Genomic DNA, 22,437 nt, shown 5'->3' with positions numbered 1-22,437 from the left:
CTTTCTGCCTGAATCAGACAATCGTCCAGGCATGGGTATATTTGAATATTTCTCTGCCTGCAAAATGCAATGGCTGGAGCTAGACACTTTGTGAATACCCAGGGCGCAGTAGATAAGTCAAAGGGAAGTGCAGAGAACTGATAGTGCATGGAGCCTGCCCCGAAGCGTAGGTATTTCCTGCAAGATTCCCTTATTGGGATGTGCAAGTAAGCTTCCTTTAAGTCTAAGGTTGCCAACCAGGCATCTTTGCCTAGCATAGGAAGCAGCTGTTGAAGTGTTAGCATTTTGAATTTTGGGATTACCAAAAAGGTGATTAGAATAGAGAAGTCCAGGATAGGACACCAGAAGCTGTCTTTTCTGGGTACCAGGAACAGTCTTGAATAAAAACCTTGTCCCCTTTCTTCTGCTGGGACAGACTGAATAACCCTGATACTTAGAAGAGAGAACCTGCTGTTGAGCCTCTGCCCACTGATTTGGGGGGGTAGGTCTGGCCAACCGTTTAGGGTTGGTATGGTGTGGAAGTGGAATCTGTATCCTTGGGAAACTATATTTAAAACCCATTTGCCCTGGGTAATAAGTTCCCAGTTTTTTGCATGCAGGGCGAGCTTTCCTTCTAAGGGAGCAGGGCTTTGAAGGATTAAGTTTAAGTCATTGTGACATTTTTTCCGTAGGGGGGTGTCTCACTGCTTCCTGCTTTGGAAGTGGGAGCTCCCCACTGATTAGGCCTGTGCATAGCCTGAGACTGTAACCTAGGTGGTCTGCTGTTCCTGGGTTTGGACTGAGAAGGCCTGGAAGAGACTGGAAAGGACTAATTCTTTGAAGGCCAATGCCTACTAAATCTGGGAGACTGTACTTGTAGGAAATCTTTAACAGTTTGCATAGATTTAGCTTTTTCCTCCATCTTTTCGAGGACTTCTTCTGCTCTGTTGCTAAACAGGCGGTCTTGGTTTAAGGGAGCATCCAGTAATTTAGCTTTGACATGATCTGGCAAGTTTTGCTCCTTAAGCCAAGCATGCCTTCTAAGTACAGACTCAGTGACAGCAGCCCTGCAAGATGCTTCTAAAGAGGCAAAACAACATTTCAAAGTATGTTTACCAACTTGTTCAGCAGAATGCATTAAATCCTGTAATTCTTTGTATTCAGCACAGTCAGGAATCAACATCCTTTTCTGTTTAAGTAGTCCCATAATATGCTGCTGGTACTTTAACATATGAAACTGGCAATTTAAAGCCCTAATGGCCAAAGTAGCAGAAGTGTATACCTTCTTACCCCATCTGTCCAAGGCTCTAGAATCTCTATCAGAAGGGGGAGGATTTTTGGCAGCAGTAGCTTTAATGCCCTTTGGTGCTTGGGAAATGGTCTCTAGATCCGCAGAAGGATTCTTGAAGTGGAACTTGTGAGAGTCAGGTACTCTGTAATACCTGTCAGGTTTTCTGGGAGCTGGAGGTAAAGTGTCTGGGAACAGGCTAGATTCCAAGAAGGCATCATCTACAATGTCCAGAACAGGAGAGATAGCTAAAGGCCTGTGTTGAGGAAGGAGTAAGAATTTCCTAAGCCTCTTTTTGGAGTCACAGTAATCCTGGCTTTCCCAGCGGAAATGCTCCCTAAGAGTGTGCAAGGTTTCACCAAAAGAAAAATCTTCTGGAGGGGAAGCAGAGGGAATGGAATCCTCTGCATCAGAATCCTCATAGATAGATAAGGGCAAATCCTGGTAATCAGAAGAAACAGAAATTTCAGAATCCTGATCAGAAGAATCAGAATGAAAATCAGTTCTACGTCCCTTAGAGGGGGAAGGCTGGCTTCCCCTAATTAAAGTAATAAGGTCTTCAGCCATTCTAAGCATTTGTTTTTTAGGCATATGGGCCTGACCATGCTGTTTGTACATTGGTATTCTAAGCGTGGGATGAGGTTTAAGTCTGGATGAAGAAGATGGCGTTGGTTTAAACTGCAAATCTGTAGGCCTGAATACATCCTCAGAAGCCGGTGCCTGCACAGCGGCTCCAGACCCATCCAAGGTAGAGACATCCGCAAGTTCCATAGTCGAAGAAGCATCTCGTGGCATACCGGACTCCAAATGGGTCTCAGTAGAGGCCTGCGAATCTGAAGTAGCGGGTATCAGGGACTGCGAAAGCACCTCACTGAGTACCGGCAAACTGGTGACTAGCTTAACGGAAGCGTTGTTGGCAGTTTTGGACCTGTGCAGTCTGTCTCTGTCTTTATCCTTAAGTTTTTTCAGAATATCAGTAGTTGGATGGCTTACTGAAGCCATTTCTGGGTAGTTATACCAAGTAACAAAATAATTTACTGCAAAAATAGACTGACGATGAATAGTTCGGGGGTTGAATAAGGCACAAAACCGACAGTGAGGGACGTCGTTGTCTGGGCTTAAGCAAGGAATGCAGTATGAATGAAAATTTTTATGAGTTATTTGCTTTCCACAGGTAAGACAATTGTTAACTTTTACTGACATTGGTTAAGAGCAAGAAAAAGGATCCCCAACGGGGTACTTAGCTTTTTTGAAGACTTTGGTTCTGAAACTAGAAAATGAAAATTTCAGGTGTTGGCTGACCGGCACTTGTGAACTGCTTCTGCTTCGGGCACCGTGTGGCAAGAAAGACTGATGTAATGGCATCGGCTGCATGTTTTATACCCCTGACGACCTCACGTCACGGAAAAAGAGACAGCATCCGACGCAGGAATCCAAGACTCTGGTATTCAGGCCGGCTGAGGGCTACCTGCAGGCAGATAACCCAAATGTAATGACTGCAACAGTGAAACATGAAGAACATCCATATTCATCATCCTTATATTGATCAATGGATAGGAGATATAGGAGTGTTGTCATACTAGGCACACAGGAATGAAAGGATCTAACATTATGGGAAGTGCATAACTATCCTATTCATTTCTTTCTGTCTGTCCGACCTGACTGATGGGTCAGAATTCTCAACTACTGAAACACCTGATAGAAACAACTCTGATCCAAAACAATACCAAAACAGCAAAATCTTCAGAAGTCAGGAATCGAAAAACAGGAACCAAAGTCAAATCCAAAAGCAAACTCTTTATTCTCCAGCGCCTCGGTGTAACCACCTTTCAAGAGTATACATTCTCACTGAAAGGATGTATATATATATATATATATATATATATATATATATATATATATATATATATATATACTCATAGCAATTAATTAAGCAATTAATTAAACAATTATGTTCAAAAAATTTTTAAAGCAGACACCTCCAGTTTATTTCATTATTCAGTCCACAGGGTGTCATTGTATTGTATTTCAAAATAAAAATACTTTCCTTATATTGTAAGTTATATTTCAAAGCATTTTCATCATTACAAAGACATTTCACACTTTCTAAAACTGTTCCTGTTAAAAATGAAGCATCACTATTATGATAAACACTAAAATGTGTGGCAATAAATTTATTTTCCCTTTTATGTCTTATGTCTCTAATGTGCTCACCTAACCTAATACGAAACTCTCTTTTAGTTTCACCTATATAATATAATCCACAGGGACAGTGTAAAGCATACACAACTCCCTTACTTCTACAGGTAAAACTATCTCTTACTGTGAACCTAATGTTGTTAATATAATTAAATGTTCTAACTATATTCCTACAAACACTGCATCTACTGCAACATCTTGTACCAAATTCACTTAGTGGTCTTGGTAAACAAAATTTTGGCATTACAAATTTACCATGTACCACCATATCTTTCAAATTTCTTCCCTTTTATAGGAGAATAAAGGTTTTGTGGCAAAATGTGCATCAACACCTTGTCTTTCACTAAAAATTTCCAAAAATGTTGCACTACATCCTTTATGTCTCCACTTTTACATTATATGTAGAGACAAAATAAATATCCTTACAAGTTTTATCACTGGTTGCCAGATGATATTTCTTATAATGGTGATATTCACCCATTACATTTATTCCTTACCATATTATTCTCCTTTTTACCTTCATAAGGGCATTTTCTAAAATATTCACACTGTACCCTCTTTTCAAAAACATATTATATGTGATATCCCATTCCCTTTGTAGATTTTCTTGTGTGTTACATAATCTAGATACCCTTGCCAATTCCCCATAAGGGAGAGCTTCCAAAGTATGTACAGGATGGCAACTAGATGCATGAAGGTATTGATTACCATCTATAAACTTCCTATGTATATTTGATATAATTTTACCATGTTCTGTACCCTCCAAAACAAGATCCAAGAATATTACTTTGTTTCCCTTCTGTATTCCATCAAATTCTAACCCAAATGGGTTACCATGTAAGTCTGTCAAAAATTCATTAACTGAATCAAAACCACCATCACAAATAAAAATCAAGTCATCTATGTAACGAAAATAAAATAACACATTACATTTCATAAAATTTAACTCAAATAGAAATTTTCTTTCAAAAAAATTCATAAACAAATTGGCATACATGGGGGCAAAAGCTGCCCCCATTGCTGTACCTTGTTTCTGCCGATACAAAACATCATTAAAAATAAAATAATTATTCTTTAAACAGAAATCCAACAAATCTACTATGAAATCAACAGAAGGGTTGTCTTTTAAAGAAGATCTCACTGCATTGAGGCCATCATCATGTCTCATAGAGGTATATAGACTTTTAACATCCATAACCAACCAATACATTTTGTTCCAAGAAATAGAGGATATTTTGTTTAAAAATTCCATACTATCTTTGATGTAAACTGGAGATTTAACTACATATGGTAAAAATATTCTATGTAAAATCAAACCAGTGTTATGTAGGAAATAGTTGCAGGCTGAAATAATGGGTCGACCTGGGGGGTTATAAAAGTTCTTATGTACTTTTGGTAAACAAAAGAATACAGCTAGGTCCTTTCTATCATTGTCTAACCTATTCCTCACATCCTTCTCTGTAAAAAACCCCAGCCTGACTCCCCTGTCCAACATGTGTTTAAATTTTGTAACAGCCTTTTGATAATGAATCATATTGCTTCTTTCATATGTTGTTTCATCCTGCAAATGATTCATACACATCTCAAAATATTGCACAACACTCATTATAACAATTTTGTTTCCCTTATCGGAAGGTTTGATAATAATATCCTTCCTGTCACATAATTCTTTTAAAGCACTCCATTCTTTATAAGTTAAGTTAAATAAACTATTACATCTATTCAATTTCATATTTCTACATATATTCTCACATTCAAATTTAATCATAGAGCCATAATGAATAGCTCTCTGATTAATAAAAGGCGGAATAAATTTGTTAGAAGAAGCTACATAAGACATATCTATTGCATTGCCAACAATAGGAAATTGCACATCATCATTACTTATACATTCATCACATGAATAAAAACTATCCTTAGATTCACATGAAGAAAAGCCTCCATGTGCAGAATTAGAACATCCTTGGTCCCTGCTAAAATGAACTTTCAAATGTATCTTCCTAAGAAATTTAAAGATATCTTGCTGTATCAAATATTCTTTAGGAAAAACAGTAGGTATAAACTTTAAACCTAAACATCCAGGACTCTGGTATTCAGGCCGGCTGAGGGCTACCTGCAGGCAGATAACCCAAATGTAATGACTGCAACAGTGAAACATGAAGAACATCCATATTCATCATCCTTATATTGATCAATGGATAGGAGATATAGGAGTGTTGTCATACTAGGCACACAGGAATGAAAGGATCTAACATTATGGGAAGTGCATAACTATCCTATCCATTTCTTTCTGTCTGTCCAACCTGACTGAATGGTCAGAATCCTCAACTACTGAAACACCTGAGTTTCATCCTGACAAGACGCCCCATAGGACAGAGGCTCCAAAGGGGGCTTTAGACATCAAAATCAAATTCAATTTGTAATTTTTTGAATAGGTATGAATTGTAGACCAAGATATTGCAGCACAAATGCCACAAATTTTTGTCACTGATTGAGTAAATGAGCTTCGGGTTTACACGGTAATTGCCTACTGTGACTAGAACAGCCAACAGGCAAAGGATATACAGTTGCAGAGCCACCTGGATATGGTTATTCTTGATACTTTCCTGCATAGTCTGTTTTGTGCAAAGGAAACAAGCAATCGAGCATCTTTCCTGAAGGACTTGTTACAGTGGAAATAGCAACATAATTGCCTACGCAAGTATTAAGCATATACTCCCCTTTGTTGCTATGCTTAGGAAAAAAGTACGGCTGAGTAAGAACTTACTATAACAGCAGATGTCTTACTGATCACTGTTGCAGTATTCCTGACAGATGGGTTGTCACCACTGACGTTCAGCTGAGGTACCAAAGCTTTACCTTCTTGAGGTTGTACATCAATGTATGACCTCAGCTCATAAGCATGGGGGTATGCAGATGTATGTATGAATGTGGAACCTCAGACCTTCTCCAAGCTAGCAGCCTGAAGACTACTGAGAGAGGAAAAGTACAGTTGTGTACCTACCATAAATGTAGATGTTAGAGTGTATTCACTGTTGCAGTCATTACACCTGGACTGCAACAGTGAATACACTCGAACATCTACATTTATGGTAGGTACACAACTGTACTATGTTCATCGTGTTTCACTGTTGCAGTCATTACACTTGGGTTATCCTGCTGGCAGGTGACCCGCAGTCGGCCCGAGTTCCAAAGTCTTGGTCCGGCGTCGGTTGCTGTCGCCTCTTCCCTGACGTCAGTGCGCCAGGGGTATAAAAGTTGCAACCGACACCATTTTCTTCAGTTTTTCTTGCCCCAGATGTCAGGTGCCCCCAGATAGGAAGGCTGAAAAGATACAAATATGCCAAACAACCATGCATATATTACTATAAACATTTCCTTCATCTACAAGCAAATGCACCACATAGGTTGTATAGAGTTGAGAAGTACAGAATAGTCCCAGCAAAGAGGGGGATGGTGGGTGGGTAACCTGGACTGCAACAGTGAATACACTCGAACATCTACATTTATGGTAGGTACACAACTGTACTATGTTCATCGTGTTTCACTGTTGCAGTCATTACACTTGGGTAGAATCCCAAAGCTGAGGTTGGGTGGCTGGGTCTAGATTGGATTTGGCGAGGCTAACAAGCCCTGCAGAACTGCAGTGGCAAAGCCAGCTCTGGATTTGGAGTAGAGAGGTAGGTGGTAGTGCTTGGTAAAAGTATGCACTGAACTCCAGGTTGCAGCTTCTAATATGTCTTTGGTTGGTACCCCTCTGAGGAAAGCTGCTGAAGTGGCTGCTGCTCTGGTAGAATGAAGCTAATGCCCTTAGGCATAGATTTGCCATGTTGTGCATAACAGAAGCGGATGCAGTGTCCTATCCATTTGGAGATTGTCGGCTTTGTAATAGGTTTTCCTTGTGATCTGGCAGCATATGCTACAAACAGTTGCTCAGTTTCTCTGAAAGCTTTTGTTTTGTCCAAGTAAAACTGTAGCTGCCTGTATATATCCAAAGCATGCAGAAGTCTTTCCCCTTTATTCTGGGGATATGGATAGAAAGTAGGCAAATGAATGGTTTGGTTTAAGGCCACATTGGTGACCACTTTTGGCATGAATGTTGGTTCATCCTAAGAGAAACCCTGTTCTGATGAAAAATGAGGAAAGGTTCCACAGCCATCAATGCCTGTAACTCTGAGACTCTTCTTGCTGAGGTTATTGCTAGGAGCAGGACAGTTTTCCATGACAAGAATTTTAGATCAGCTGTGCTGGCTGGTTCAAATGGAGGCAGTGTTAGTTTTTCTAAAACAAAATTGAGGTCCTAAGTAGGAACTGGTGCTCTCCTAGGGGGTCTTATATTCTTTGCCCCTCTGAGGTACTGTCATAGTAGAGGATGTGAAAAAATAGGAGGATCCATATTGTAATGAGCTGAAATGGCAGAGGCATGGATTTTAATAGATGAAAAGGATAGGCCATTGTCCAACATCTCAGTCAAGTATTGCAAAATCTGAGGTATATTAGGGACCAGTGGGTCGAGCCCTTGTGCCTGGTTCCAAGCACAGAATCTCTTCCATTTTTCTGCATAAGATTTTCTAGTGCTGGGTCTCCTGGCTTCCAAAATTACATCCATAACAGCTTTAAAGAGAGGTGCAGTCTGAGTGGCTACATTATCTGCCATGCTGCCAGGTTTAAGGTTCTGAGTTGACTCTGCAGAATCTGATTGTTTTGCTGTGTCAGAAGATGAGGGATTTGAGGTAGAGGCCAAGGTGGGCCTTGGGAAAAAGTCTTTAGGAATGGGTACCAGTGCTGGCGTGGCCAGTCTGGTGCAATCAGGATCATTTTTGGCCTCTCTTGTCTGACTTTTAGAAGCACCTTGGTGAGAAGAGGCATCGGAGGGAAGGCATAGACTGTTAGGTTTTTCCAGCTGAATGATAGAGCATCCACTTTCCAAGCTTCAGAGTGATAAGTCCTTGTGCAAAATTTCTGTATTTGGCAATTACGAGGGGAGGCAAAAAGATCTTTGTCTGGGCGTCCCCATTTCCTTGTTATCATGTTGAACACTTGTGGATTTAGCTTCCATTCGTGAGGATCCATGAGATTTCTGCTTAGTTCATCTGCCAGTGTATTTTTTGTTCCTGGCAGGAATTGTGCTTGCAGATGTACCTGGTAGGTCAGTGCTGTGTTCCACAAAGTCATGGCTTGTCTGCATAGGGGGTAGGAATGTGTGCCCCCTTGCTTGTTTATGTACCACATAACTATGGTATTGTCCGTCTTTATTAATAGTTGTCCTGGATGTATTAGGTCCTTGAAGGCTGTCAGGGCATTCTGTACAGCTAGCATCTCTTTTTGATTGTGCATTTGTTCCTTGGGCCACGTGCCTTGAATACATTTTCCTGCCATATGTGCTCCCCAGGCATAATTCGATGCATCTGTTGTTATTGTCTGCCTGGCTGTAGGTAATGTGAAAGGCTGTCCCTTGTTGTGGTGACAGGCCTGGGACCACCATCGAAACTCCTATTGTAGGCAGGGAATCAAGGTTATGATTGTCTCTAGGCTGTGACAATGCTGAGTCCAAACACTTTTTAGATACCATTGTATTTTCCTCATATGCAGGTTTGCATATGGAATTAGTAGAATGCAAGATGCCATGAAACCCAGGGCCAGCAGAATTTTTCTTGCAGGGAGCTGGGTCTTTGTTGCCATTATCTGAAAGTAATGAGTCAATTTCTGGCGTGAGATAAGCCATCTGGGCAGTTGTATTTAAGCTTGCACCCAGGAATATTATCTCTTGAGAGGGCACTAGTTTTGATTTCTTTTCGTTTACTGTGTACCCTAGGCAAATTAGCAATCTTTTTACAAATGCCAGGTGCTTTAGAAGAATGTCCTTGCTCTGTGCTTGAATAAGGCAGTCGTCCAAATAGGGATATATCTGAATTCCTTTTTGTCTGCAAAATGCAATTACTGGTGCCAGGCATTTTGTGAAGACCCTGGGCGCAGTAAATAAGCCAAAGGGCAGTGCAGAGAATTGGTAATGCATTGAGCCTGCTATAAATCTGAGGTATCTTCTGCACGATTGTCTGATTGGGACGTGCAGGTATGCCTCCTTGAGATCTAAAGTAACTAGCCAAGCCTCTTTGCCCAGCATGGGCAGAAGTTGTTGTAGTGTTAACATTTTGAATTTTGGAACATCCAGGAAAGTATTTAGGATTGACAGGTCCAGTATTGGTCGCCAGGCTTTGTCTTTTCTGGGTACTAAGAAAAGTCGTGAGTAAAATCCTTGGCCCTGTTCTTGTGGAACTTTTTGAATAGCTCCCATCTCCATAAGAGCAGCAATCTGTTTTTGTGCATCTGCCCATTGGTTTTGTGGCAGGTTTGGCATACCTTATGGTTTTGGAAGCGTGTGGAAGTGGAACCTGTACCCCTGAGAAACTATATTCAGCACCCATTGGTCTTGGATGATCATGTGCCAATTTTTTGAGAAAAGTGCTATCTTTCCCCCTAGGGGTGCTGTCAACTGGTAAGAGCTTGGCATTTGCAGAGGGAAGTCATTGTGACTGTTTCCTATAAGGTTGTGATTTGTCATCTCCTCCTTTGGGGGCTGAAGCACCCCCATTGCTTAGGTCTGTAGGAGCCTTCGGGCTGAGATCTGCCTCTTGGGTGTCTGTATCTGCCTCTTTGTGGCCTGTCTAACACTGGAAAGGACCAAGTTTTTGAAGGCCAGTTTCTGCTAAATCTAGGTGGCTGAACCTGTAAGAAATCCTTCACAGTTTGCATTGACTTTGCTTTATCCTCCATTTTCTTTAACACCTCTTCTGCCTTAACACCAAACAAAGTATCATGCTGTAGTGGAGCATCCAATAATTTTACTTTAACATGGTCAGGTAAACTTTGTTCTTTCAACCAAGCATGTCTTCGAATAACTGAGCCTGTAACTGCGGCTCTACAAGAAGCCTCTAATGAATCAAAACCACATTGCAGAGTATGCTTTCCCACTTGTTCAACTGCATGCAATAAATCCTGCATTTCTTTACTATCAGGACTTTCTGTATTTGTAACCATTTTCTGCTTTAACAATGACATGAGATACTGTTGATATTTAAGCATGTGAAACTGACAGTTTAAAGCTATTACAGCTAAAGTAGCAGAAGTGTAAACTTTTTTTCCCCCATCTGTCCAGAGCTCTGGAATCCCTATCTGAGGGGAGAGGATTTTTGGCAGTGGAAGCTTTAACCCCTTTAGGACCCTGAGAAATTGTTTCTGGGTCTGCAGCGGGGTTTTTGTAAAGAAATTTGTAAGAGTCAGGGACCCTGTAGTACCTGTCTGGCTTTACTGGTGCAGGGGGTAAAGAATCTGGAGACAGACTAGATTCAGAAAAAACATAATCTACTATATCAAGCACAGGGGGGATAGCCAGGGGCTGTGCTGAGGCAATAAAAGGAAATCTCTGAGCCTTTTCTTGGATTCTGAGTAATCCTGGCTCTCCCAATGGAAATGCTCCCTCATGGTGTGCAGTGTTTCCCCAAAAGAGTAATCAGGCGGTGAGGCTGAAGGAATGGACTCTTCAGCATCAGAGTCCTCATAGGGAGAGAGAGAATAGCCCTGCTCAGAAGAAGAATCAGAGGAAATGGAAACCTGATCAGATGAATCATAATCAGTGTCTTGCCTAGGCCTTTTGTCAGGAGGTGAATGGGAGCCCCTCATTAAAGTAATAAGGTCTTCGGCCATTTTAAGCATCTGTTTCCTTGGCATGGATGACTGCTCTAGAGAATGCTGCACTTGTTTCCTTGTCTTTAATGGTGTTTTTGACTTTGCCTTTGCTGCTGTAGTAGCTTTAATTGTAAGCTGTGAAGGTCTGAAAACACCCTCAGAAGCCGGTGCCTGCTCAGTGGCTCCGGACCCATCTGAGGGTAGTTTCCGTAGACACAATACCTTGAGTTTCCACAGGCCTCGGTGTCTCCACGTGGCTGTCGGTTACAGCTTGTGGCTCTGAGGTAGTGGGTGTCAGGGGCTGCGAAAGCGCCTCACTGAGAACCAGCGACTGGCCTAGAAGAGGCTTCGTCGTCGGTTTTGGACCTCGGATGCCTGTCTTTTTCTTTGTCTTTGCGTTTTTTATACATTCCGGTCGTCGGTTGTTCCAACGGCATTATGTAATTAAATCTTCGTCCAAAATAATGTAAAGCAAAATCAAACCGAATTTTAATAGTGCGTTTATTGAATCTAGCACAAAATTGACAACTAGTAACGTTGTGGTCAGGGCCTAGACAAGGAATGCAGTAAAAGTGAAAGTCCTTATGAGGTATTTGCTTCCCACAAGAAATACAATTATTAAGTTTTACTGACATCGGTCTGGAGCAAGAAAAAGTTTCCCCAACGGGGTACTTAGCTTTATTGAAGACTTCGGTTCTGAAATTCAATTCTGAAAATCTCAGGAGTCGGCCGACCGGCACTTGCGAACTGCTTTTGCTTCGGGCACCGCGCGGCAAGAAAGACTGAAGAAAATGGCGTTGGTTGCAACTTTTATAACCCTGGCGCACTGACGTCAGGGAAGAGGCGACAGCAACCGACGCTGGACCAAGACTTTGGAACTCGGGCCGACTGCGGGTCGCCTGCCAGCAGGATAACCCAAGTGTAATGACTGCAACAGTGAAACACGATGAACATAGTACAGTTGTGTATTACCATAAATGTAGATGTTTGAGTGTATTCACTGTTGCAGTCCAGGTGTAATGATTGCTACAGTGAAACACGATGAACATCTGATCAGCTTGGAGGGTAGCAGTTTGAATAGGTAAAAAAATTCCCCTGTTCCCATGTAACATAGCAGAGGTTAAAGCAAAGGGGGAGAAGGAAAAAATGTTGAAGTACAGTAGAGAAGAGGGGATGGAGGGTGGGATGGAATACTGCAGTGCTCAGTAGAACATCTACTGTAATGCTAAGTTCTTACACAATTGTGCTAAGTCCTCACTAAAACCACTGATATTCCTGACATATGGGTGATTCCCAGAGCTGAAGGGTGGTTGGCTACTGAGCCGAAGAGCTGTCCAGTAGTCCAGTCAGGACTGATCTAGCAAAGGCTGTCCTGGATCGGGAGAATGCATCAATTCTGTAATATTTGGTAACGGTGTGCAAAAAGGATCAAGTGGCAGCTTCTCAGATAGACCTGGCATCTACTCCCTTGTGGAAAGCCTCTGAGGAAGCCATTGCCCTAGTGGAATTAGTTTTCAGGCAGGAAGGCAAATTCTTGGTGCAAGCAGCAAGACGTGATGGCCTTAGAGACCCAAGTTGCAATAGTTTATTTGGAGACAAGTTGGCCCAGCTTAGTGTTCATAAAAGATACAGGCAACTGGTTAATCTTTCTGAAGGATTTAGTTTTGTCTAGACAAAATCTGAGTTGCCTGTGAATGTCCAGGGAATTTAGGACTCTTGACTCCTCCTCCCTCTGTTTTGGGGATTTGGAAAGAAAGTAGGTAGGTGAATAGCCTGAATGAGGGGCAGTTTGTTCACTACCTTGGGCATAAAAACTGGATTAGCCCCAAAAGTCACCCTATATTTGTAAAAAGTAAGAAAAGGGGAATGGCCATAAGAGCTTGCAATTCAGAAACTCTCCTAGCAGAGATGACAGCCAAGAGAGATAAGTTTTCCAAGTACAGAATTTTAGGGAAGTAGAATATACTGGTTCAAAAGAAGGCAGTGTAAGCTTTTCTAGCATAAAATTGAGATCCAAAGGGGTAGACATGGGTTTCCATGGTGTGTTAAGGTATAGGACTCCTCTGAGGAAAAGTTTGACTTCTGCTCTAGCCATAACTAGAGGGTTAAGAGGGAGGCAGGCATTAATGGATGACAAGTGAGCTTTTACAGAACAGTAGGCAAACCTGACTGAGTAGTTTTCAAAGATATTGCAGCGCAGCAGGGACTTGTGATAAGAGTAGGTCCTGACTTATGTCTGTGGTACCAACTGGAAAACCTTTTCCATTTATCTGTGTAAGATTTTCTAGTAGTGGGTCTCCTAGCTTCTTGCAGCACCTGAACAACCTCTTCAAAGAAGAGGTGATTTTGAGGAATTGAAATCCTATCATTCATAGTGTCAAGTTGACAGATGGAAGATTTGGGTGCAGCAGCAATCCTTTTGATTGAGTGATCATGTCCGGCTGTAGAAGTATTTTCCTGCAACTTCCCTCTGTCAGGTGAAATAGCAATGGAAAACAGTGCTGCCTCGACTGGTTAAGTTCCAGGTGAAGGTTTCTAGATGGGTGAGATAACAGATCCTCTTGTGGATCTAGGAGCCAGGGAGGCTCTCTGAGGTAAGGCATTACCAGGGAGAACAAAATTGCAGCCAGTATGGAGTAATGAGGATAAAGTACAGTTTTGTACCTACCATAAATGTAGATGTTCGAGTGCTCATACAGCTGCAGTCATTACAGATGGGTTATCCTGCCGTCAGGCGGGTCCTCGGTCAGCCGAATTCCAAAGTCTAGGTCCGGTGTCGGTTGTCGTCGCTTCTGAACTGATGTCAGTGCGGCAGGTGTACAAAAGAGGCAGCCGACGCCATTTTCTTCAGTTTTTCTTGCCCCAGATGTCAGGTGCCCCCAGAAGGAAGGCAAAACATAAAGTTATGCAAACATGTGAAATAGAATAATCAAAAAACAGTAGTTGCAAGCAAATACACCATAAGAGAATACCCCAAATAGGTTGTATGATAAGTTGTTTGTCATAAGGCCTGTCCTGAGAGGGGACGGAGGGGGGGTAACCTGGACTTGCAGCTGTATGAGCACTCGAACATCTACATTTATGGTAGGTACAAAACTGTACTATGTTCATCGTGCATACAGCTGCAGTCATTACAGATGGGAAGAATCCCAAAGCTAAGTAAGGGTGGTAGGCACTAAGTGGAACTAGGAGGAGCAAGGATGCCCTGCAAGACTGCTGTGGCAAATCCCACTCTAGATTTAGAGTAAAGTGGAAGGTGACAGTGCTTGGAGAAAGTGTGCACTGAACTCCAAGTGGCTGCTTCCAAAATGTCCTTGGTAGGGACCCCCCTGAGGAAAGCTGCAGAGGTAGCTGTGGCTCTGGTGGAATGGGATCTGATGCATGTAGGCACAGTTTTTCCATGAAATGAGTAACAAAAGCGTATGCAGTGGGCTATCCATTTTGAAATTGTCTGTTTGGAAATAGCCTTTCCTTGAGCACCTGTAGCATAGGACACAGAGAATTGCTCGGATTTCCTGAACGGCTTTGTCCTGTCCAAATAATAACGAAGTTGCCTGTGAATGTCCAAGGAATGTAGTAGTCTTTCCCCTTTGTTTTGTGGATTTGGATAAAAGGTAGGTAAGTGGATAGTCTGATTCAAAGCTACACTGGTTACTACCTTTGGCATAAAGGTAGGGTTGGTTCGTAAGGAAACTCTGTCCTGATGGAAAATGATGAATGGTTGCACAGCCATGAGGGCCTGTAGCTCCGAAACCCTGCGTGCTGAGGTGATAGCCAGTAGAAAGGCTGTTTTACATGACAAGTATTGTAGTTCTGTTGAAGAAGCTGGCTCAAAGGGAGGAAGGGTCAGCTTTTCCAATACGAAGTTGAGGTCCCAAGCAGGGACTGGTGGTTTCCTTGGGGGTTTTATATTTTTTGCCCCTCTGAGGAACCGCCTTAAGAGAGGATGTGAGAATAAAGGAGGATCTGTGTTGTATTGTGCAGAAATGGCTGAAGCGTGGATCTTGATGGAGGAGAAGGAAAGTCCACTGTTTAGCATCTCAGCTAGGTACTGTAAAATTTGAGGTATATTTATTACCCAAGGATTCTGGCCCTTTTCTTGATTCCAGGCACAAAAACGTTACCATTTGGCGGAGTAGGCTTTTCTAGTAGAAGGTCTTCTGGCCTCCAAGATGACATCCTGCACCTCCTTGGAGAGGAGAGTCTGTTGGGAATTTAAGGAATTCTCCATGCAGCTAGATTTAGGGTTTTGAGCTGGCTGTGAAGGGTTTTGTAGTTGTGCTGGGACAACAGAAGAGGGACCAGAGGTAGGATCCATGGTGGGGAATGTGTCAGGCTCTTCAGGAGCGGATACCAGTGTTGTCTTGGCCAGTCTGGAGCAATGAGAATCATTTGCGGCCTCTCTGCTCTGGCTTTTAATAGAACTTTGGGCAGCAGAGGAAGAGGCGGGAAGGCATAAACTGTCAATGTTGTCCAATTGAAAGAGAGTGCGTCCACTTTCCAGGCCTGTGGATGATAGGTCCTTGAACAAAACATTTTCAACTGGTAATTTCTGTGGGTAGCAAAGAGATCTAGGTCTGGCTGTCCCCATGCCTGAGTTATCTTTGTGAAAACTTGAGGATGCAACTTCCATTCATGTGGATCTGTCATATTTCTGCTTAGGTTCTCTGCCAGTGTGTTTTCCTTCCCTGGCAGGAATTGTGCCTGTAGTTGGATTTGCAGTTCCAGTGCTGTGTTCCATAGGGTCATGGCTTGCCTGCACAGGGGGTATGAATGAGTTCCTCCCTGTTTGTTTATGTACCACATCACTGTGGTGTTGTCTGCCTTATCAATAGCTGGCCTGGATGCAGTAGGTCTTTGAAGGTCATAATAGCATTTTGTAAGGCTAGCATTTCCTTTTGGTTGATGTGTAGGTGCTTCTCTTTTTGGGACCATTTTCCCTGACTGCACTGATCTGTCATGTGTGCTCCCCAGGCGTAGTCTGAGGCATCTGTTGTGATGATTTGAGTTGCTTGAGGTACACAGAAAGGGAGACCTGTGTTTCTTTGGCATGCTTGAGCCCACCACAAAAATTCCTTTTGAAGGCATAGAATGAGTGGTATAATTGTTTCCAAGCTGTGGCTGTATTGAGACCATAAGTTTTTTAGGTACCACTGAAGTTTTCTCATATGCAGCTTTGCACATGGGATTAGTTGGATGCAAGATGCCATGAATCCCAAAACCTGCAGGATTTTCCTTGCAGTTAGCCTGGTGAAAGTTGCCATTTTGCTGAAGTATTGAGACAGTTGCCCTTGTTTGTCTGGCGTGAGGTAGGCCATCTGGGTGGTTGTATTCAAGCTTGCACCCAGGAAAATTATTTGTTGAGAGGGTATTAGCTTTGATTTCTTTTTGTTGACTGTGTATCCCAGGAAGTTCAACAGTTTTATTACAAACGCCAGGTGCTGCAATAGTATGTCCTTGCTGTCCGCTTGGATCAGGCAGTCGTCCAGATATGGGTAGATTTGTATTCCTTGTAGTCTGCAGAAGGCGATTACTGATGCCAGGCATTTCGTAAACACTCTGGGTGCAGTAGATAAGCCAAAGGGCAATGCAGAGAATTGGTAATGGGTTGAACCTGCAAGAAATCTGAGGTATCTTCTGCAATCTTGTCTGATAGGGACATGCAGGTATGCCTCCTTGAGGTCCAATGTTACCAGCCAAGACTCCTTGCCCAGCATGGGAAGAAGTTGCTGTAATGTGAGCATCTTGAATTTTGGCACCTGTAGATATGTATTTAGGATGGACAGGTCTAAGATAGGTCTCCAATCTTTGTCTTTCCTTGGTACCAGGAATAGTCTGGAATAAAACCCTTGACCTTGTTCTTTTGCAGGTACCTCTTGAATTGCTTTCATGTCCATGAGAGTGGAAATTTGTTTTTGTGGCTCTGCCCTTTGATTTTGTGGCAGGTTTGGCATGCCTCTCATTTTTGGAAGGGTGTGAAAGTGGAACCTGTAGCCTCTGTCTATAATGTCCAGAATCCATTTGTCTTTTGTAACAATATGCCAATTTTTTGAAAATAATGCCAGTTTTCCGCCCAAAGGTGCTGCCATTAAAGCTTTGCTTAGCAGGTGTAGGGGGAAGTCATTGTGTCTGTTTTCTAAATGATTGAGATCTATCTTCTCCACCTCTTGGGGTTGGTGCTTGCCACTGTCTGGCTCTGAAAGATCCTTAAGGTTGCCCTCTACCCCTAGGGCGCCTGTATCTGCCCCTTTGAGGTCTGCCCGTGGCTGGAAAGGACCAATTTTTTGAAGGCCAGTTTCTGCTGAAACGTAGAGGTTGTACCTGCAGGAAATCCTTCACTGTTTGCATTGATTTCGCTTTTTCCTCCATTTTCTTTAGTACCTCCTCAGCTTTAACACCAAACAATACATCTTTTTGAAGAGGTGCATCTAATAATTTAGCTTTGACATGATCTGGTAAGGTTTGCTCTTTGAGCCAAGCATGCCTACGTATAACAGACCCCGTAACAGCAGCTCTACATGAGGCCTCTAAAGCATCAAAACCACACTGCAAGGTATGTTTACCCACTTGCTCTGCACCATGCAACAAATCCTGCAACTCTTTTAAATCTGATTGTTCTGGTTGTGCCATTTTGCATTTCAACTGAGATAACAAAAACTGTTGATACTTTAACATATGGAATTGACATTTTAATGCCCTCATGGTTAAAGTGGCCGAGGTATAGACCTTTATCCCCCACCTTTCTAAAGCTCTGGAATCTCTTTCTGAAGGTAATGGGTTTTTAGCAGTAGAGGCCTTAATTCCCTTGGGACCCTGTGAAATAGTTTCTGGGTCAGCAGTATGGCTTTTATATAGGAATTGGTGAGAATCAGGAACCCGGTAATACCTGTCTGGTTTAACAGGAGCTGGAGGTAAAGAATCTGGATTAAGGCTGGCTTCTGTGTACACATCATCCAATATATCTAAAACAGGAGGGATAGCCAGGGGCCTATGCTGGGGGAGCAAAAGAAATTCCCTGAGCCTTTTCTTGGAATCTGAGTAATCTTGGCCTTCCCAGTTAAAGTGTTCCCTCAATGTATGCAGGGTTTCCCCCAAAAGAGTAGTCCTCTGGGGGGGAGACCGAGGGAATAGACTCCTCAGCATCAGAGTCTTCGAAAGGTGAATAGGCGTAATCCTGGTCCTCAGAGTGTTCCGAGGTAATAGAAGCTTGATCTGAGGAAGGGGAGTTTTCCTCTAATCTGGGTCTTTTGTCAGAGGGGGGTTGAGAACCCCTGATAAGAGTAATCAGATCCTCAGCCATTTTAAGCATCTGCTTTTTAGGCATGTGGCCTTGAGAGGAGGTCTGAGGACCCTGTTTTTTGGTTTTCATGGCTGCTTTAGATTTAGTGAAAGCTTTAATAGAGAAGGAGGAAGGCCTGAAGACACCTTGAGAAATGGCAGGCCTGTCTAAATTCTAAGTTTCCCCGCCAAGAGTGGCGTCGGTATCTGCAGCAGAAATGGGGACAGAGGAGCCTGCGACCTCGGGTACTGTAGTCACCGGTAATGTAGTGTCATCGGTACTCAGGGGCTGCGTAGGCACCTCGCTGAGAACCGGAGAACCGGTAGTCGGCCTAAGCGTGGTCTCAGTGGTCGGTGCGGACCTCGGATGTCGGTCCTTATCTTTGCGTCTTTTGCTCAAAACTGGAGTTGGAGTATCCGACGACATAATATAATTAAATTTTTTGCCAAAACAATGAAGGGCGAACTCCGCCTGGCGCTTAATAGTGCGCTTGTTGAATCTAGCACAAAAACGGCAGGCCGAGACGTCGTGGTCTGGGCCTAAGCAAGGTATACAGAAAGAGTGGAAATCCTTATGCGGTATTTGCTTCCCACAAGAAATGCAATTATTAACTTTGTCTGACATCGGTCTGAGGCAAGAAAAGTTTCCAACGGGTACTTAGCTTTCAAGAAGACTTCGGCTGAAATACTTTCGTAAATCTCAGGAGCTGGCCGACCGGCACTTGCGAACTGCTTCTGCTTCGGGCACCGCACGACAAGAAAGACTGAAGAAAATGGCATTGGCTGCTTCTTTTGTACCCCTGCCACACTGACGTCAGGAAAGAAGCGACGACAACTGACGTTGGATCTACACTTTGGAATTCGGCTAACCGAGGACCTGCTTGACGGCAGGATAACTCATCTGTAATGACTGCAGCTGTATGCACGATGAACATCCATTGCCTTGCACCATTTTGTCTTTTGGAAGAATCTGGGTATCAGGGAAAGAGGAGGATATGTATAGAGAGTCCTGGAAGGTCACTACCTGATCACAGCATTCCTCAGGGTCTGCCTATTTTTGGAGATCAAGGCAAAACAGGTGCTATATTTGGTGTTGGACAGGTGTGCAAAGAGTTTGAAGAATAGCTTGCTTCAGTCGTTGAAGATGTTTTTAGGTATTGCTGAAGTCACAGACCATTCATGAGGTGTCAGAATGGTTCTGCTGAGCCTATCTGCAAGGCAGTTAGATTTTCTGAGAATATGCATTACTATCAGATGACAGAGAACCACATTAAACCTATCACACACAGACCTTCATAAACTAAGGCCCCTACAAAATAACCTTTGCAAACAAAGGCCTCGTAAATGTGACATTGCTACCATAAAGAGTTGTGAATCCATCACTCACTGCTCTATTCTCATTGCCTCCTGACATAAAGGGATACTATAATAATAATAAAAGTAATAATAGTAATACCTATTTGTTAACCAGGAAGGCCCACTGGACACACGGTCTCTCTTCACAGGTGACCCTAAAACAATGTCTGGTTAAGTGACTTGCTCAAGGTCTCACAGCTGGCAAACAAGGGCTGACGAAACTAAACCCTGCACCACAGGAACTCCAGCTTAACAACAACTGCCAGTTATATGACTTGGTTTTTCCCTGCCTGTTGATATACCATACAACTGCCATGATGTCGGTTTGAATGGAGATCACACCTACAGGGAGGTGGTCTTGGAGCTCCTACAACACAAGGAGAATCACCTTCAACTTTAAGATACTGATGTGAAGACTGCATGGACATTCCACATACCTTGGACCATCCTCCCTTGAAAATGCCTGACCACCTCAAAGGTGAGGCATCCATGGTGACTATTACCACCAGAAGGGAAAACACAAAGGGTCTGCCCATATGGACATCCAGGGAAGAGATCCACCATTTTAAACATTTTCTGCAGCTGTTCACTATGATGACAGGAAAGGACAGGTGATCTGTGAGTTGAAACCTCTGAGCTTGCAGTAACCACTGTAGAACTCTCATGTGATATCTGGCAAACTGAATGATTAAAAATGGAAAATGGTACGACTCCAAGCATTTGAAAGACTAGTATCTCAGGGCGTCTGGTGCATTGAAAGAGATCCTGAATGGAGATGTGTAGAATTTGAACCCTGTTCTGAAGAAGGGAGAGTATACATTGAATTATATCCAGGTGGCAATCACAGAAGTGAATGGTATTGGTGGGTTGCAGGACTGATTTCTCCTTGTTGATGGCTATCCCCAAAGACAAAGACTGAGAAAGCAGTTTCTTGGTCTTTGTTAGTGATTCCATTGTTATGGCAGGCAGAAGCCAATCACCCAACACTCTGATTTCTTGTAGTCTCAGATGGACTGCAACTACTGCCATGCACTTGGTGAACATCTTGGGGACTATGGTAAAGCCAAAGGACATGGCTCTGAATTAGTAACAATTGGCTCCCACTAAAAAGTGAAGAAACCTCCTAGAAGCTGTGGCATACCTATGTGTAGGTAAGCATCCTGCAGATCTAACAAGCACATCCAGTCTTTTGCATGTAGACACAGATTGCACCATGACTATTCTGAACTGGGTCTTTTTTACACATTTGTTCAGTTGATTTAGGTCAAAGATGAGCATGAGATCCTTGTTCTTCTTTTGTTCAGTTGATTTAGGTCAAAGATGAGCATGAGATCCTTGTTTTTCTTCGGAACCAAAAAAGAATCCTGAGTAATAACATAAACCTTTTGAGTAATAACATAAACCTTTGTGTGTGTGTGTGTGTGTGTGTGTGTGTGTGTGTGTGTGTGTGTGTGTGTGTGTGTGTGTGTGTGTGTGTGTGTGTGTGTGTGTATGTGTGTGTGTGTGTGTGTGTGTGTGTGTGTGTGTGTGTGTGTGTGTATGCTTGTGTGTGCGCACGCACATGTGTGTGTGTGTGTGGGGGGGTCCTTTTAGTCAATTTCCCCTAGAGATGACGAGTTCTAACACTTCACCAAAGGTGACATTTTCTGGAGGGGACTGTGGTCATTTCTCTCTGTCATCACAGGTCTAAATCCAATGTGACAGACTCAGAGAGGGATTTAATGTGCCTCCTGTTACATGTCCTCTTTCTGGGTCTAGATTAGTTCACCAAAAAGTGTATTTCAGCAAACATCTAATCAGAGACCCCCTAAATCAGTGAAAATCACTTCCTCAATTCACTGAATTTACCAAAGGCAAAGTAGTATTTGGCCAACTACAGAACTTAGCCCTTTTCTCCACTGTAGTGCAATCTCGGAGTTAGTACACATGGGGGGGGGGCGAAGCTCTTCACTTGGGTGGGTTCAATTTAGTGAGATGTTCATCCTTTCATTGTCCTTGGTAAATTCAGGGTGAATAGGGATTGATGATTAGGTGTTCACTGAAATACACTTTCAGAGAACTAATATAGACCCTTCATTCTTGAAACATCTTATGTTTGGTGATCAGAGTCCTCAGAGGACTGCATCTGCATGTGAGCAAACTGAGACCTAGAGCTCAATTTTAACCTGTGGGTATAAGCGTCAACTAAGCAGCAAATAAAAGTGTGCCCAAGAGCAGAGTCAGCACCAGAAAAGCCTGAAGTTCAGTTCTCTGGGGTGAAGTTCATCCTCAGAATATTCTTGAAAGCCATTCTAACAACTGCTGGTGCCAATGGCCACCCATATGAGGCAGATAGCAGCCAGGATTGGCACCATGACCTTGAAAGCTGGTCTCTGACACTAAAAACGGGGCCTCGCAAGACGGCTGTGAAGATGGTGCTGAGAACATGACATCAAATTCATGGGGTCTAGATCCACCTTGGTTCAAAAAACAAAAAGTAGAGTGGGATGGAACTAGTGCCACCTGAGTCGAGGTGGGGACTTCAGCTAGTGCTGAAGATAATAGGTTCAGGGATAAGTATTGGATCCAAAGCAATCAGTTCAGAGACATGAACCAAGGAAGGAAGATAAACAGGGATGTAGGATCTATCTGCTCTCCCCAACACCAAAGTG

The sequence above is a fragment of the Protopterus annectens genome, chromosome 3.part0 (assembly GCF_019279795.1).
Source record: "Protopterus annectens isolate FY-2018-M chromosome 3.part0, PAN1.0, whole genome shotgun sequence".
NCBI classification, from domain to species: domain Eukaryota; kingdom Metazoa; phylum Chordata; order Ceratodontiformes; family Protopteridae; genus Protopterus; species Protopterus annectens.
Note: the sequence above shows the minus strand (reverse complement) of the source record.